Source organism: Stegodyphus dumicola, chromosome X1, assembly GCF_044657685.1.
Source record: "Stegodyphus dumicola isolate Sdum_Otavi_A_Nest chromosome X1, ASM4465768v1".
Lineage (NCBI taxonomy): Eukaryota > Metazoa > Arthropoda > Arachnida > Araneae > Eresidae > Stegodyphus > Stegodyphus dumicola.
Genome location: NC_140780.1, coordinates 220,270,344 through 220,284,812, shown reverse-complemented (window position 1 = coordinate 220,284,812; position 14,469 = coordinate 220,270,344). Strand labels below are relative to the sequence as shown.

At 33.6% G+C, this 14,469-nt stretch overlaps 1 protein-coding gene across 2 annotated transcripts in view; it reads right to left on the bottom strand.

Annotated features, from left to right (window-relative positions):
- SIFa (neuropeptide SIFamide) overlaps positions 1–11,774 on the bottom strand; it is a 32,716-nt gene extending 20,942 nt beyond the window's left edge. For both annotated transcript variants that reach the window (XR_004760115.2, XM_085808523.1), the window contains exon 1: positions 11,630–11,774. The gene's annotated coding sequence lies outside the window, so the exon portion shown is untranslated. The remainder of the gene's footprint in view (positions 1–11,629) is intronic.
- Between the last annotated feature and the right edge of the window lie 2,695 nt (positions 11,775–14,469).

Genomic DNA, 14,469 nt, shown 5'->3' with positions numbered 1-14,469 from the left:
AATGACCATTTGTAGCACTGGGCTTAATTTGATGTCGTGTCTCCGCTTGAAATTTTAACTGGGCAACCTGTCACCAGATAGTTGAGTCAAAGAATGCAGACACACTCTTCTCTCTGACGATCTTACAAAACCAGAAATAGGAATGGTTTTTAATAGAAAAACTTATATTCTGGTTTGGGATTTCATTTTTTATATGAATACCTGGAAATAGTAAGAAACATTTTCTGCAGACGATTTAACGATAATATTTTATTTTCAATTTATTTTAAATTATTCGTAAAGATTCTCATTAAAATATAAAAATCATGCCAAAGCGGTAAAAGCTGTAATCTCATTATATCGTTTCCATCTTTGAGATATATAATACGTTTATTTTATTTTGTAAATTGCTCATAAATCTTCTCATTAAAAATTTATGTTAAAAAAGTAATTCCTGTAATCTTGTAATAGCTTTTCCATGTTTGATATTTAAAGTTTAATATTTACGCAATGCAATTATGTAATACCTTTTTTCAAAGATACAAGAACAAAACATTCTTGGAGTGTTAACAAACATAAATTACGGAAGAGTAAAATCGAGGGACCACGCAATATTAAGAGCACACCATGGAAATGCAATTTTCAAGGACTTTCTTTATCAGACCGAAGCAGATTTGCTTGATGAATGCCTGATAATTAATTTTTGTCTTTAGAGTTTCTTGCATTCCTAGCACTACATTAGTTTACAAAATTAAATCAGTATAATATGCTCGATGAGGGACAATGTACTTGTTTCTATTATTACTGAAAGAATAAGTGAAAAGAAAACAAAAAAATATTAGCATCTACAACACAAGAAGGAGCTTTAACTGAAAGCTGTAAAAATCGTGCAAAAGGTGATATTAAGTGATGCAGTTCTTTCGGAATATAAGAATATGCCGAATATGGATAAGTTCCAGTATATAAATAAGTAAATTAAACCAAGTAAAAGAGATTATAATGCATGCAAAATAACTCCTAGTTACACTCAACAAATGTCTTTGCAATGTTTAATGCTTTATCTTTTATTCTCCCTCAAGAATTGTAGCTGTTTGTTGTCATGGATATAACAGAGTTAAAAAAAACGTTAAAAGAGCAAGATAAATGCCTTTGAAAATATAAGAGCAGTACCATTATCCACAACCTTGAACTCATTTTAAATGAAATAATTACATCCCACTTAGGCAAAAACAGCGGCAAATCTCTGGAGAATTCACGACAGGCATTTTTTCCCCTATCTGTCAGGATTAACAGACTTGTATAAAAGTCAGAAACTCATGATAATGCACCTTATTATTCAAAGTGACAAAATATGTAGGCTAAGGAGTAATCGCCAAGAATTTGTGTATTCATTAGTAGTGCGAAAGGAAAATGAGATCAAATGCACTGAAGAATAATGCGTGTAAGATCAAAACTCAAGAATATTTCGTCAGTATTTCCAAATGAAGGAGAAAAGCTACACAAAAAACAACATAGCTTTAGGACAATGAAAGAGCAGCCAAAGCCGTGTGCAAATGAAAGGTAATGTAAGTTAAGTGCTAAATAAAGTATATTCTTTATAACCCAGAGTGAAAAATATCATGAAAATATATCTTTGCATTTACTGAGAATTTGAAAATTATTTTATACAAAAACCAAAAATTAAGTGATGATTTGAAACTGTAATGCACTCAAATTTCTTAAATAATAAGAAACTTATTCAAGCAAATTTATACATTCACATTTGACAATAATATAAATTTAAATAAAGAAATATGTCTTAAGGATATACTTGACGAGCATTTCATAAACGCACTAGGCTCACCAACAATCGAACGGATTAGACTGCTGAACACTGGCGTTTGTCTTCGAGCCTCTAATCATGGCGAACAGGCTGGCTACATAAACATTTTCATATCTTTTCTCGTATTAATATGAAACGCCTTCGCTTAGAATGTCTCTCACGAAAGGATCATTCCTTTGGGTAGATAAGGATTTTACAGAGTTTTCGAAAAATGTAGAAGGAGGATCTTTTTCTATAAATATCAGTCTTAAATATGTGTCTCTAAATGCATTTTTAAAAAAAAATCAGATAGAACATATAAGATATTTCTCCCGCCTTCCCAGCGTGCGTTCGTGGTGTAATGGTTCTGCACGCTGGGCCGGTATTCGAGAGGTCCGTGGTTCGATTCCCGGCGAAGGCGATTGCTAATTTTTCATCTCTTTTCCTTCCAAAAAATCTTAATGTCTCTACATTTTAAGAAAACAGTTTTCAATGCTCAGAAAGTGGGAAGATTCTGCAAGTATGTAATTTTATTGCTTTCCTGTATACTTCCTAGTTGAAAAAATATTGTTAAGAATTTTGTATATATGTAAATAATTTGAATGAAATTATATATGAAACTGTAGTATGTTTTGCATAATGTAACATGAAATGCATGAAAAAGCAAAGCTCTGTCGGAAAAATAAGGTTACAAGGGCAAGTATATTTGAAGTAAATGGCTGTTTGGCTAAATTAGCGAAATATTGCCAAGCTGACAGTGGTTTTGGCTAGCAATTTTTGTTGCCAAATTTGGCGGAAAATCGCCGAACGTCTCCAAACTTGACAACCATTCGGCGATATTTTGGTCCGGTCTTTTTGTAACTGTAATTGGGACTGTAACTGAACAACTGTAATTAACCCAATTAACCCCTATATGTAACTGCAATCGAATCCGGCCCTTGCATGTTACTTTAAACGTATGTGCCTTCCAGTTATTTCAAGAAATGGAAGCTACTAGAGCTTTCTGGGCGGCCGAAGGAAATCTCGTCTGTGGAAAGTTCCAGAACTGTAAAGTGTTTCTTTTGGTAAAATAAATTTTATCAAGCTGTGAAAGGTTCTGTGTGCATTTAATTCATTACGAACCCGTACGCATGCAACAATATTCATAATGAATTAATGAGAGGGATGCGAGAAAATTCTATACTTTTTCAAGTTAATTTCGGAGTATTCGAAAACTAATTTATTGATTTAAATCACTTTTCCTAATCTTTCTAATAATGATTTAAAATTTATATTTTTCAGTCAGATTTAGGAATCAACCCATAAATAAGAGTTAGTTATTTTAGTATTGAGTAATTCCACATCGAGTAAAGATGGTTTTCTGCAAATGGTGCCACGAAGTATTAAATACGTATACCTCTGCAAATTTTTTCGGTAAAGGTATGGAACTTTTGGTCCCTAATTTATTAACTCACTGCAGATATTAAACTAAATAGAAATTTTGCTGAGCATGGAAAACATAAAAATCAATTTTATATTTACATATTACTTCAACCTTCAGCACTGAAATAGTTTTTATTAAATTCTCTGCTTTACTTCGTAAAGCTTAGAAAACTTTTTTAAAGAAGTAAAACCTGTATATCTTTCCTAATGAACACTATAATATAAATTACCCTTAAAGGCCGTTCAGACCGGGGTTTATTTGAGTTAACGGAGTCAATTCCATGTGTCGACAATTACGCTATGCGTGCAGTTCCAGATTTTTCAATAAATATTCTTTAAACGTATGTTTTAGTAAACATGTATAATACTTTACTTTGAGAAAATCGTATTTGGAATTATGCGCCTAGAATCAATTTTTGAGGCAGGGGATTTTATTACAGAATTTTTGAGAAAATGTATCTTTTCTCAAAAATCCTGTAATATAAATCCTCCATACTGAAACAAGGTTAAATTTCGGTGAATAATGTATATTCGAAATAGAAAAATTTAAGTAATATAAAGTACTCCTCCAGCGTCTGAATGGCTAACACCGCTGAATACTGGTATTCGAACATTTTAGTTTTCCTTAGAAGGTGCTCCACAAAGACATCCTTCACATTAAGCCAGCCTTTTCAAACTGTGATCCGGGGACCACAAACGGTCCTCGAAGACTGACCTTGTGGTTCCCCTGGATTTTTAAAAAGGACAAAAAATAAGCTTCAAGTAAACTGTGTGTAAACCTCACAGTTAGGAAGTTACACATTGCAGTCGTCTCTCATTTCTTTCCCATAAGAGTGACATTTTAGGACATTTATTAAGGTTAGCCTACCTAAATAGATTTTGCACTCTAGTCTTATCAATAAAAAACAGATTTAAAGCCCTATGATTGTAGACTTTCTTGCCAGAATAGATCCAAACATAAAGCAACTATGCAAGAATGAGAAGGCTTATCCATCTCATTAATGTGAGTACATTTATTTAAATTTTAATTAGTAAGATTAAGTTTATCTATATTCTAATAGCTTTGAACTATTAAAAAACAAATATAAATTCTCTTTGTTTAACTTAATTAATATCAGTATAAAATTAAATTCATTTTATTTAATTGCAGTTTTGATTGTTAGTAATAAATATAAGTATATTGCTAGCAAGATATGCTAAAAACTGCTTTAGGAGGGGATAAGAGTAAGGTGGTCAGCAGACCATTCTAATTTACGAAAGTAGTTCCCACTTTAAAAAAGTTTGAGAACATTTTAGAGAGATAGCCCTCGCATGCTTTGACATATACAAACACTTTATTGTTGTGAAGTAAGTAATTTTTTATGTATGTTTTAGTAATATATATAATACTATACTTTGAGAAATATCACCATTGTAATTATGTATTTAGAATCAGTATTTAAAGCCTACATCTGTTTCCTAAAAACCCTGTAATATGAATGAGGCAGATAACCCTCGTACGCTGTAACGTATCCAAACGTTTTATTTTTATGGAGTAAGTAATATTTTACGTATATTTTAGTAGTATATATAATACCTTATTTTAAGAAGCATCGTAATTGGAATTACGTATTACGTATCTGAATTTAGTATTTAAAACCTGCATCTCTTTTCACATAAACTCAATAATGTTGTAGAGACATTACGATTTTTGGAAGCAGGCAAGATGAAAAATAAGCAAGCGCCTTCACCGAGAATCGAACCACACTCCTCTGGAATACCGTCTCAGTGTGCAGACCACCACACCACGAAGTCACACTAGGAAGGTGGGAGAAGTACCTTATGTACTCCCTTTTTTAAAGGGCGACTTGGGTTTTAGGGGACCCAGTCGCCAAATCCTGGGTGTGGAGAATAATCATCAAACACCCTTTCAGTTCGGGTGCCACTGTAGAGACATTAGGATTTTTTGGAAGCAGGAGTCATGAAAAATGAGCAACGCCTTCGCGGGAATTGAACCACTGACCTCTGGAATACGCACTCAGCATGCAGACCACTGCATCACGAAGGTACACTAAGAAGGCGGGAGAAATATCTTATACCCCTTTTAAAGGGCGACTGGGGTTTTTAGGGGACCCAATCGCCAAATCTTGGGTGCGGAGAATCCTCATCCAACACCCTTTTAGTTCGGGCGCGCCATTGTAGAGACATTAGGTTAATTGGAAAAGCCGGAGAGATGAAAAATTAGCAACCGCCTTCGCCGGGTATCGAACCACGGACCTCTGGAATACCGGCCTAGCGTACAGAACCACTACACCACGAAGGCACGCTAGGAAAGTGGGAGAAATACCTTATATACTCCCCCTTTTAAAGGGCGACTGGGGCTTTAGGGGACCCAATCGCCAAAACTTGGGTGTGGAGAGTCATCATCCACAACCCTTTTAGTTCGGGCGGCGCCACCTTAGAGACATTAGTTTTTTTTGGGGGTGGGGGGAAGCAGGCAAGATGAAAAATGAGCAAACGCCTTCGCCGGGAATCGAAAGACTGACCTCTGGAATACCGGCCCAGCGTGCAGAGCCACTACACCACGAAGGCATGCTAGGAAAGCGGGAGAAGTACCTAAGACTTACAGCGAAAGGATTTCAGTTTTCAAGTACGTTCTCTTCTATCCCGAAGGAAATGCTGTTATATCTTTTCTCCTTTTCTCACCGGAATTTATTACCACAGCATACCTTCCTCAGAATCTCTTCTCAGATACCTTTGATGTCTTCAGCTCTACTATTTCCTAATGAAAACCTGAACTGTATTTTGGTAGTTTCAGGAAAAGCATAAAGCGAGGAAAAGATATTAATCTCTTTTACTGTGTCAAAAGAATGCAAACTGTGTCAAAGTGATCGCGAAACCCTGAGAAGTCTTAAAGTTTGATAAATTTCGAGAAGGAGACCATATGCTATCAAACTCTTGCTAAAGAATTTCGCATATGAATGATCCTGTGTGAATCTACGCCACTTTTATCCCATATTTCAAGATCTCATGTTCCTTACTATCCTCATAGTTTGAAAAGAGTACGTGCGAAGCTTCAAATAAAATGTTTCACTGGTGAAAATTTTCACACATGAATTCTCGTGTATCATTTTGATTAATTTCCAGCGCTGATTTCATCTTCCTTTGAGCTCTATTGACGTAAGTGTCACATCTTTTTCAAAAGTTGATACGAAGTTAATGCCCTAACTTCCAACATGAATTTATATGATCCAAAATTATTGTTTTTTTGTATATTTCGTTACTAAGAATTAGGATGCTGTTAAATTATGATCATAATAGATCAGAACAGCACATTTGTTAGAAACAGCGCATTTCTTTTGAGCATGATTAATACAACCTTTTATTTTATCTTGAATAAGTATTTTCCGTAAGCCACTGACTTATGTAAGACTGCATTTCTAGAATATGAAAACCAAAAGCCAGAAAATACAAAGAAACGAATTACGCTTTAAGCATGCTTATTTTTTTATGCTTTATTTCTTGCTGTTTAGACAATGATTTTTCTCTATGCAATAAATTTTATGAATAATTTGCATAAACAGTTTTTCTGATTGTAAAAAATAAATCAACTTAAAAGAAATATGTTGTATGAAATCATAAATTATTAAATAATTCAGAAGGCTTTATAACTATGTACTTTATTGCAAACTGTAGACTTCCACTGAGTTTCTAACCTAGAACCTACTTGAAATCAGACGGGCGTATTACTTCTGCGCTACAAAATCCGGTAAGCATTTTTTGGATACGTTTTACTTGATAGTTATAATTTGATTATTTTTTTCTTTTACTTTGAGTATGAAATGACCAGACACGGCTTTCACAGACCCAGCTTTGCAAACGAAATAATGTGAACTGGCCGAAGACAGTATTAGAAGAGGAGTCTGTTCCTACAGTTGAATTTTAGTTAGACTGTTGCAAAATCCAGGATTTATTTGAGACTTGGTCCCTGCATCACCTTCTTCGGAGTCAGGCACGTTACCGGCTGCGCTACCGAGGTCGATAATCCCCGTTTCATCTAATAGACGTTTTGATAATTTTACGCATGCTTCAAGTATGCTATGACGGGATGTTTCATTCATGAAATAAATCAATTGAGAGCAGTATATAAGTTCCGTAAGCCACTGACTTATGTATGATACAACAGAATTTTACTTTATTAGGAAGGGGAAATTTAATTAGAAGTAATATTGTAATACAGCTAATGGATGCAAATGCTGAAACTTTCTTAGTCAGATAAATTCTAATGAAAATGTGAAATCTACCTAATTAAATTTAACTTTGCCGTACAATTATTAAATCAGGGAGTGAAAGTCCTCTTCCACATTTCGATACAAACGCGAAATTCTGCTTCTATTTTTTCCGCCATAAAACGAATAGAGATATTGCATTCTATGCTTCGAAGAAGAAAGTATATGACATTTTTTCTCCTTTATTTGGCAAATAAAATAAAAGTTTGCTTTTTCTTTTTCTCACACGGCATGGATTTCTGCTGTTGTTTTGAACAAACTAGGAGCTACATTTTATGTTAACCTAAGAGTGATTATCGGACAAGACTGCATTATTTGAATCATATCAGAGTTAACGCCTAAGAGGAGGGATGGTTACATGGAAGGCTTTCTAAATGAAATTTTTCTCATATTTATATTAGGATTAACACTGATTATCGGAACTTGATTTACGTGATTACCTGATTTACACGAAGCAAACTAAAATTTTAAAAAATTAAAATTTGTTTTGATATAAGCCCCTGAAGCTTCCCAAACATATCTGTAAATAAGATATAAGTGTGGTCAGAAAAATTTCTTGAAACCTGCCTACCAAATTTCCCTTAGTACTCAATAATTTAATTTCTTGGACTTCTCTAAGGCTTGACCTATCCTTTTAACCGCATTAACCCAGCTTCTCTTACCCCAAATTAATTTCTTTTGCTCAATTTTCTTCAGACCTGAGTTTTAGATGAAGCAGTATGTTTGAGATAGTTGTTTTTCCTAATTACGGCATTTAAACGCAAAACGGCTTCGATTTCAATTAAAGATAAATTACCAGTTATCCATTGCTTTAAAAAAGGTGGAATTATGAATGCGTGATCTGCGAGTCTTAAACGAAAAAATATTCACTTATTAATGTATTATTTCTAATTACTGCAACTAAATGCACAGCATTATGTTTTCAATCAAAGGAAAATTACCCATTTCTTTAAAAAGGTTGAAACAGTGGGTGCAGATTATGATGCTAAAAAAACAAAGACATCGCACGCGTTTATTTGTAAGGTATATTCTCCCTCTTTACCACGCGCCTTCGAGGTGTAACTGAAAGGCATTCTGGTTAGCAGTTGAAGGTAAGGAGTTCGAATCCTGGTGAGAGCAAAGCACATTTTTCATATTTCGTTCTTTGAAAGCTTAATGATTCTGCAAGTGGCGTCCGAACTAAAAGGTGTTGGACGATAATTCGTCATCTCTAAGATTTGGCCATTGTATCTCCTTCTCCCTAGTAAGACTTTGGGAGAATGCAAGATATTTTCTTCCACCTTACCATCGTAGTGTAACAGGAAGAACGTCCGGCTAGTAAGCGAAAGATCCAGTAAAGACATTGCGCATTTTTCAAGTCTCCTGCTCCGGAATAAAATGCGGAATGGTCTTTACATGTTATAAGTATTATACTTTTTTCTGCCTATTTTCCCTAAAAATATTATTTAATATAGAAATAAAATGCGTAATGCCTGAAGTGAAATTTCTGTTTGGTTAGAAATGTTTGAGAATAATTCGTCTACATGAAGTACAAACATCGATTATTCTTTAAATGTATTTTTAAAAACTTTAAATGTTAGATTTTAAAATTTTAGCTATTAGAATTTAAATGCATTTTTAGAACTTTAGTAATAAACTGTTTATTTTATCTAATCATGGTACGCTACTTTAGTGTATTAGAAACTTACGTTTCTAAAAATTATTTATCTGAATCATCCAACAATCATTTATCTAAATTATCCTGGCTCAAATTAAGCTCTAAAAATCTGATGCTGTGCTCTTTTTGTTTTTCTCTCTTTCTCTGTCTGTATATATAATTTTAAGTAGGTACTTCGATTAGACTTTAAATGCGTTTTTAAAACTTGAGTAACTATTTGAAATTATTAAACTTAGTGTGCATAACTGGTTAAAAATGACTAAATATCTAAAAAAAATTTGTAATTAAAAACTGCATCTTCTAATTATTAACCTGGTTATATTATTTAATCATGGTACGCTACTTTAATCTATTATAAGCTTTCGTTTGATGCTAATCTAATAATTAAGCAGGAAGGGCAATTTATAGCAGAGATATTCTTTAACGGAAAATTATTAAAACGGTTTTTATTTTTTCTTTAAATCTATTGGTCAGACTTGACAATTGTGAATGGAATATAATAAAAGGATAGCTGCTACACAAGGTACAACTTTCCGGATAACATTTTGCATCATTTTTTGGTTAGATCTTGAGATATCGCTTACAGCATCTTTGGAAAATTATCTGAAATATGTACCGTATTGACCCGTGTTTTTCGTATATTGACCCGTGTTTTTCGAATATTGTCTCAGAGCTGCTTAAACATCTTTATTAGACGTATTTTATTTTTTAAAGCAACCCTATCAAAAGAAGTCACCTTTCGTTAATCGTTGACTTCGATCGCCAAGATATCCCTGTGGATCTCACTGGATTTATATGCACCTAACCCTACTTTACAAAAGTGTATTAGAGATAACCCAGAAACGGTTAAGAGGACTTGGTACCCGAATATCGATAAAATTACCAATTTCCAAATTTTTGCATAAAATTATTATACTGAGAAGAAATCTGAGACAAACTGACAATTATAAAAGGCTTTAAAATTGCTTTCGAAAATTATGACAGATCCTTAAGGGCCCTACCCACCTTATTGTTTATTTTCTTTTACTTCTTAATTGCCTCAGTTGTTTATTAAAAATCAATGTAGAAGAAAAGGAACGTAATTTAGATGTGAGCGCGACTACAAGCTAATTCTCTTTTTATGTGCAACCTGATTGATTTTAAATATTAAGTTAAAAAAAATGCTTTTTGTTTTAAGCTTGCAAGCTAAAATTTTCTCAGTTCATGAAATATTTCTCTCTCTCTCTCTCTATATATATATATATTCTCACTCATCGAAGGCTGGATTCATGGTTGGTTTTCTTATTTTACCCACATATAACATAAATACAAGTTTCCTTTAGAAAGTCTTCCAAATATCTCACAGAGTCAGCCCTACATCCTTAGTCAGGTAACTAGTCCATCCTTAGTCAGAGACCTCTCACTTTCCTTGCAACATTCACATAACCAAACAACTTATAATAACTTGTAACTATTTGCAATTATATTTATCATTAGTTTTAATTATCTATTGTCTATATAGTTATGAAAATTGAACCAAATGTAATTTGAGACTTATTCGTGATAACTGCAGTTATAAAGAAAAAACATAGCTAATATTTTCTTTCGAAGTGCGGCAGCTTAGTTTCAGTACAGGCATTTTGGAAATAATGCTATGATGGTAATTAAAAATTCGAAAATTAGCAAACATTTTGAAATGCTGCTCTATGGGAAAATTTAGCTTTTAGTTTATTTTATGTGAGTGTTGTGATATCATAGAGGATATGTCCGCTGATTGCTCGTTTTCTTTAATAATTTTAGTTTTAAAGAAATGTGCCATCTATATAAATTAAAGTATTAAAAACAACTTTCAGTTACAAATATTTAGGAATAACAAAATACAGTCAAATCCCCCACCATAGCGTCTAAGATAAATGTTCATTACTTCTCAGAAACATATTCGCATATAAAATTATAAAGATTTCTAATTTGATATTTATCTGAAATTCTTCTCAGTAAAGAGCAAATATTCGCTGTTAGCTTTCTGAATTCATATTTACATTACTAATTGCTAACTGATACATAGACTTTGGAAAAGCCTTGAATGTTTTTCTTCCTCTGCAGAGAAACAGTGCAATTTATTACAACGACGGCATACTTAACGCTCACCTCTGAAAGTAACCATTATTTCGGAGAACATTGTTAACTAACAATCTGAGCATCGCGATAGTTATGTTCTGTAACACTACTTACATAGAACCCAAAATTGCCTGGAACAGTGAAAATTGTCTTTGAGATGTTTCACTGTACGTACATGAAGTGTTATCGTTACACTGCTATTGAAAGTAATGACGACAGACCACTTTTTTGATGCAGGTACGTAAGGTAGATATCTATTAAATCTTTAATATTATAACGTGCATTAATGCCTGTTCTGAATATTATTTATACATGTATTTAAGACTATATTCCAAACATATTTAATTACTTTCTTTATTAGTAACATTGACCATTTACAAAAAATTGCTTAAAATAATAGCTTACCTGACAAGCCAGAAGAGTGGTTCTCAGGGCTGTAGCAGAAACAAGTGAGAGTTAATTGCGTCAAAGGATCCTTTATATATCTTTTATGCCAACCCACTCTAGATCTCTTGCGAAATGATTGCATTGCACGGTATTTGCGCAACTTGTTGGGCCGCTAAAATTGTTTCAGGGATCTATCGTCACGTTCTTTGGTAGCACGTGGTCATCTAATTTATTCTAATTAAGATAGATTGGGTTTTTTATTAAATTATTCGGATGCTCTGATCGAAGTTGATGCACTTCTTTTCCTCAGGGGTGTCCACAAAGAACAGAAATTGAAAGGGGGGATAAGAAACTCGCTCTTTCTTGGGAATTCTGCCAGTTGTGGTCAGCGGAGGATGAACGCGCTTCGGAAGCAACGCAGCGTTGTAATTATCCAGCGCTTCGGTTCAGGAAGACCCATACATTAAAGAAAGAAATTGATACGACGTTAAATAGTCTACTTTTTTATGCCTCTGAAGCAAAACTATGCTCTTTATATGTTTATATTAAAAGAACTATTATTTGCTTAGGAAAAAAAGAAAGCAAAATGAAATACTACTTTGGAAACCCTGTTTTAAAAACCCTTAGATCACGTATAATTGCATTAAAAGCACAATTGAACTAAAATGAATGCCGCAACATATTTGTGTAATAGGCTAGTATTACTATAAATAGCTATGCAGGATGTTACGAAAGTTTTTCGTAAAACGATAAATTGTACAAACTAAGCTGAATCATTTTGATCATTTTATGGAGTTTAATTAATTATAAATATACATTTTTGAAAATTCAAATCCATCTCAATAACATTTAAAACAGAAAATGTGTTTTAATCAATACGAATTACTTATTTTAATAATTTTGTACCGTAAGACAATGAAAGTTATAAAGTTTAGTGTTCTTTGGTAGCATAAACTACGTCCATACTTCTAGCAGACTTAAAACAAGATATAACTGTATCTGAAAAAAAGAGCAAAGGCTTAAAAACGTTTAACAGATTTTTTATTAAATCAGAACTTGAACATAGATGCACTCGTGCTCACAAATCAGCCACCACTTGTGATAATGTAACTAAGTCTAGGAGCCAAAGGCTACACAACTGATTCAACGCGAAGTTGGCTCAAGCTTCTCAACGGCATAACAATTTAAATATCAGCAACTATAATGCAAATTCGAAGGATGCAATCTTATGAGCTAGCAGAAACCTAGTAACGTGGCCTCGAGAGGTTGAAACAAGCTCTGTCTTAAAATTCAAAAACCTCATCTTAAATATTCTTCATCTGATTTTTATTCTGGTAAAAAAGCAAAGCCTGGAGGTGACAGTAGAGATCTAAATCATAATAACTAGTTAGATTAGCGTAAAGGGACTTAACAAAGTAATATTCTCTTAAAACATTAATTTTCATATGTTGAATAACTTATTAATTATAAATTGAGAACTGGTAATTGAAAGACATAGGAAATTAATCTAATGATCTTTTTACTTAACATATTTTGCTTTATTAAACAAAACAATGAAAGCAGCATTAATCTAAATAAATCTATTAACATTAGCAATAAGAATTTAAGGCATTAAAAAACGACAGGCATAAGAGTGTTGCAATGTTACCTATCCACATTTGATACGCAACTGAAATATTTAATTATTCTTCTGATCTATACCAGCTGATTGTCATCAGCTATTCATCTGATTTTTCAACAGCTCTTTGAGATCTCTTTTCGTCTTTAGATAGCTTTGGTAAATGAGAGATAAGTTTTAAAATGCGGGAAACAGAAAACACTTTACAAGAGTTTTTGAATGCTAGTGTAGTATATTTTATAACCTTGAGATAAATTCGTCTATCACACAGTCGAGAAAATACATTAAAACCATGTTCTGTATTTTCACTAAAACGTTTAATTAATGTGAACTAATTTTGGCTCAAGGTTCGCCCTTAAAATTACTGGAAACTGACCACTTGAAATATATCTATGTGCACATATCGCGTATCATAGTATTTACAGTAGCATGGGAAAATAATAAGCTTTTAGAAAACGAAGCAAAATAATAGAAGAGATTTGTAAGCGTTATAGGTAGCATACAATTGCATTCACTTCCCTTGGTTAAAATACGATATGTTTGTTGCAGGAGTCTTTTTAGGACGTTATTCCTTTATGTTACAAAGTTATTATGTTACAATTCCTTTATGTTACAAGTGCACGTTATTCCTTTTATGTTACAAAAATCTTTCTTGAGTTAAAAAAGCAAGCAAAAACCTTACATTTATACAGGGTGATTCTGATACATTTGTAAAAATTGTAGAGGCAAAAGGATTGAAATAAGCAGATTTCGTGATGGAATGCGTGTGCGGAAATGGCGCGCTGAGGTGGTAGGAGGCGCTGTTGAGACCGGTACGTGAAACCGTTTTTCGCGCGCGGAAGGCATCTTTTCCAGTACGGAGCGACATGAATCGTTACCCGAACGTGAAAGTCACCCGTATGAATTTTATCTGTGGGCTGCGGAAGGAAAAGGAGCAGCTTCTCATAGGATGTATACGGGACGATTCCCAAGTAAATAGTTGCAAAATCGTTCAAAATTCGAGGGCATAACTGGAACTTTGCTAGAGAGAATCTTTTCGTGCTTGCAGGCATGATTTAGGAGGGAGTTGCAGCGAATTCCTACAGCGGAAGAAGTTGTAATGCTCACATTTAAGAATAACCCTGCTACGCGTACGCAAGAGCTGTTGATCGAGCTTTGATTACGAGCCAAACAATCGTTTGGATAACCTGAAATAAGGAAGAAATGGACCCATATCACTTGCAAAGAGATCAGGTTCTGA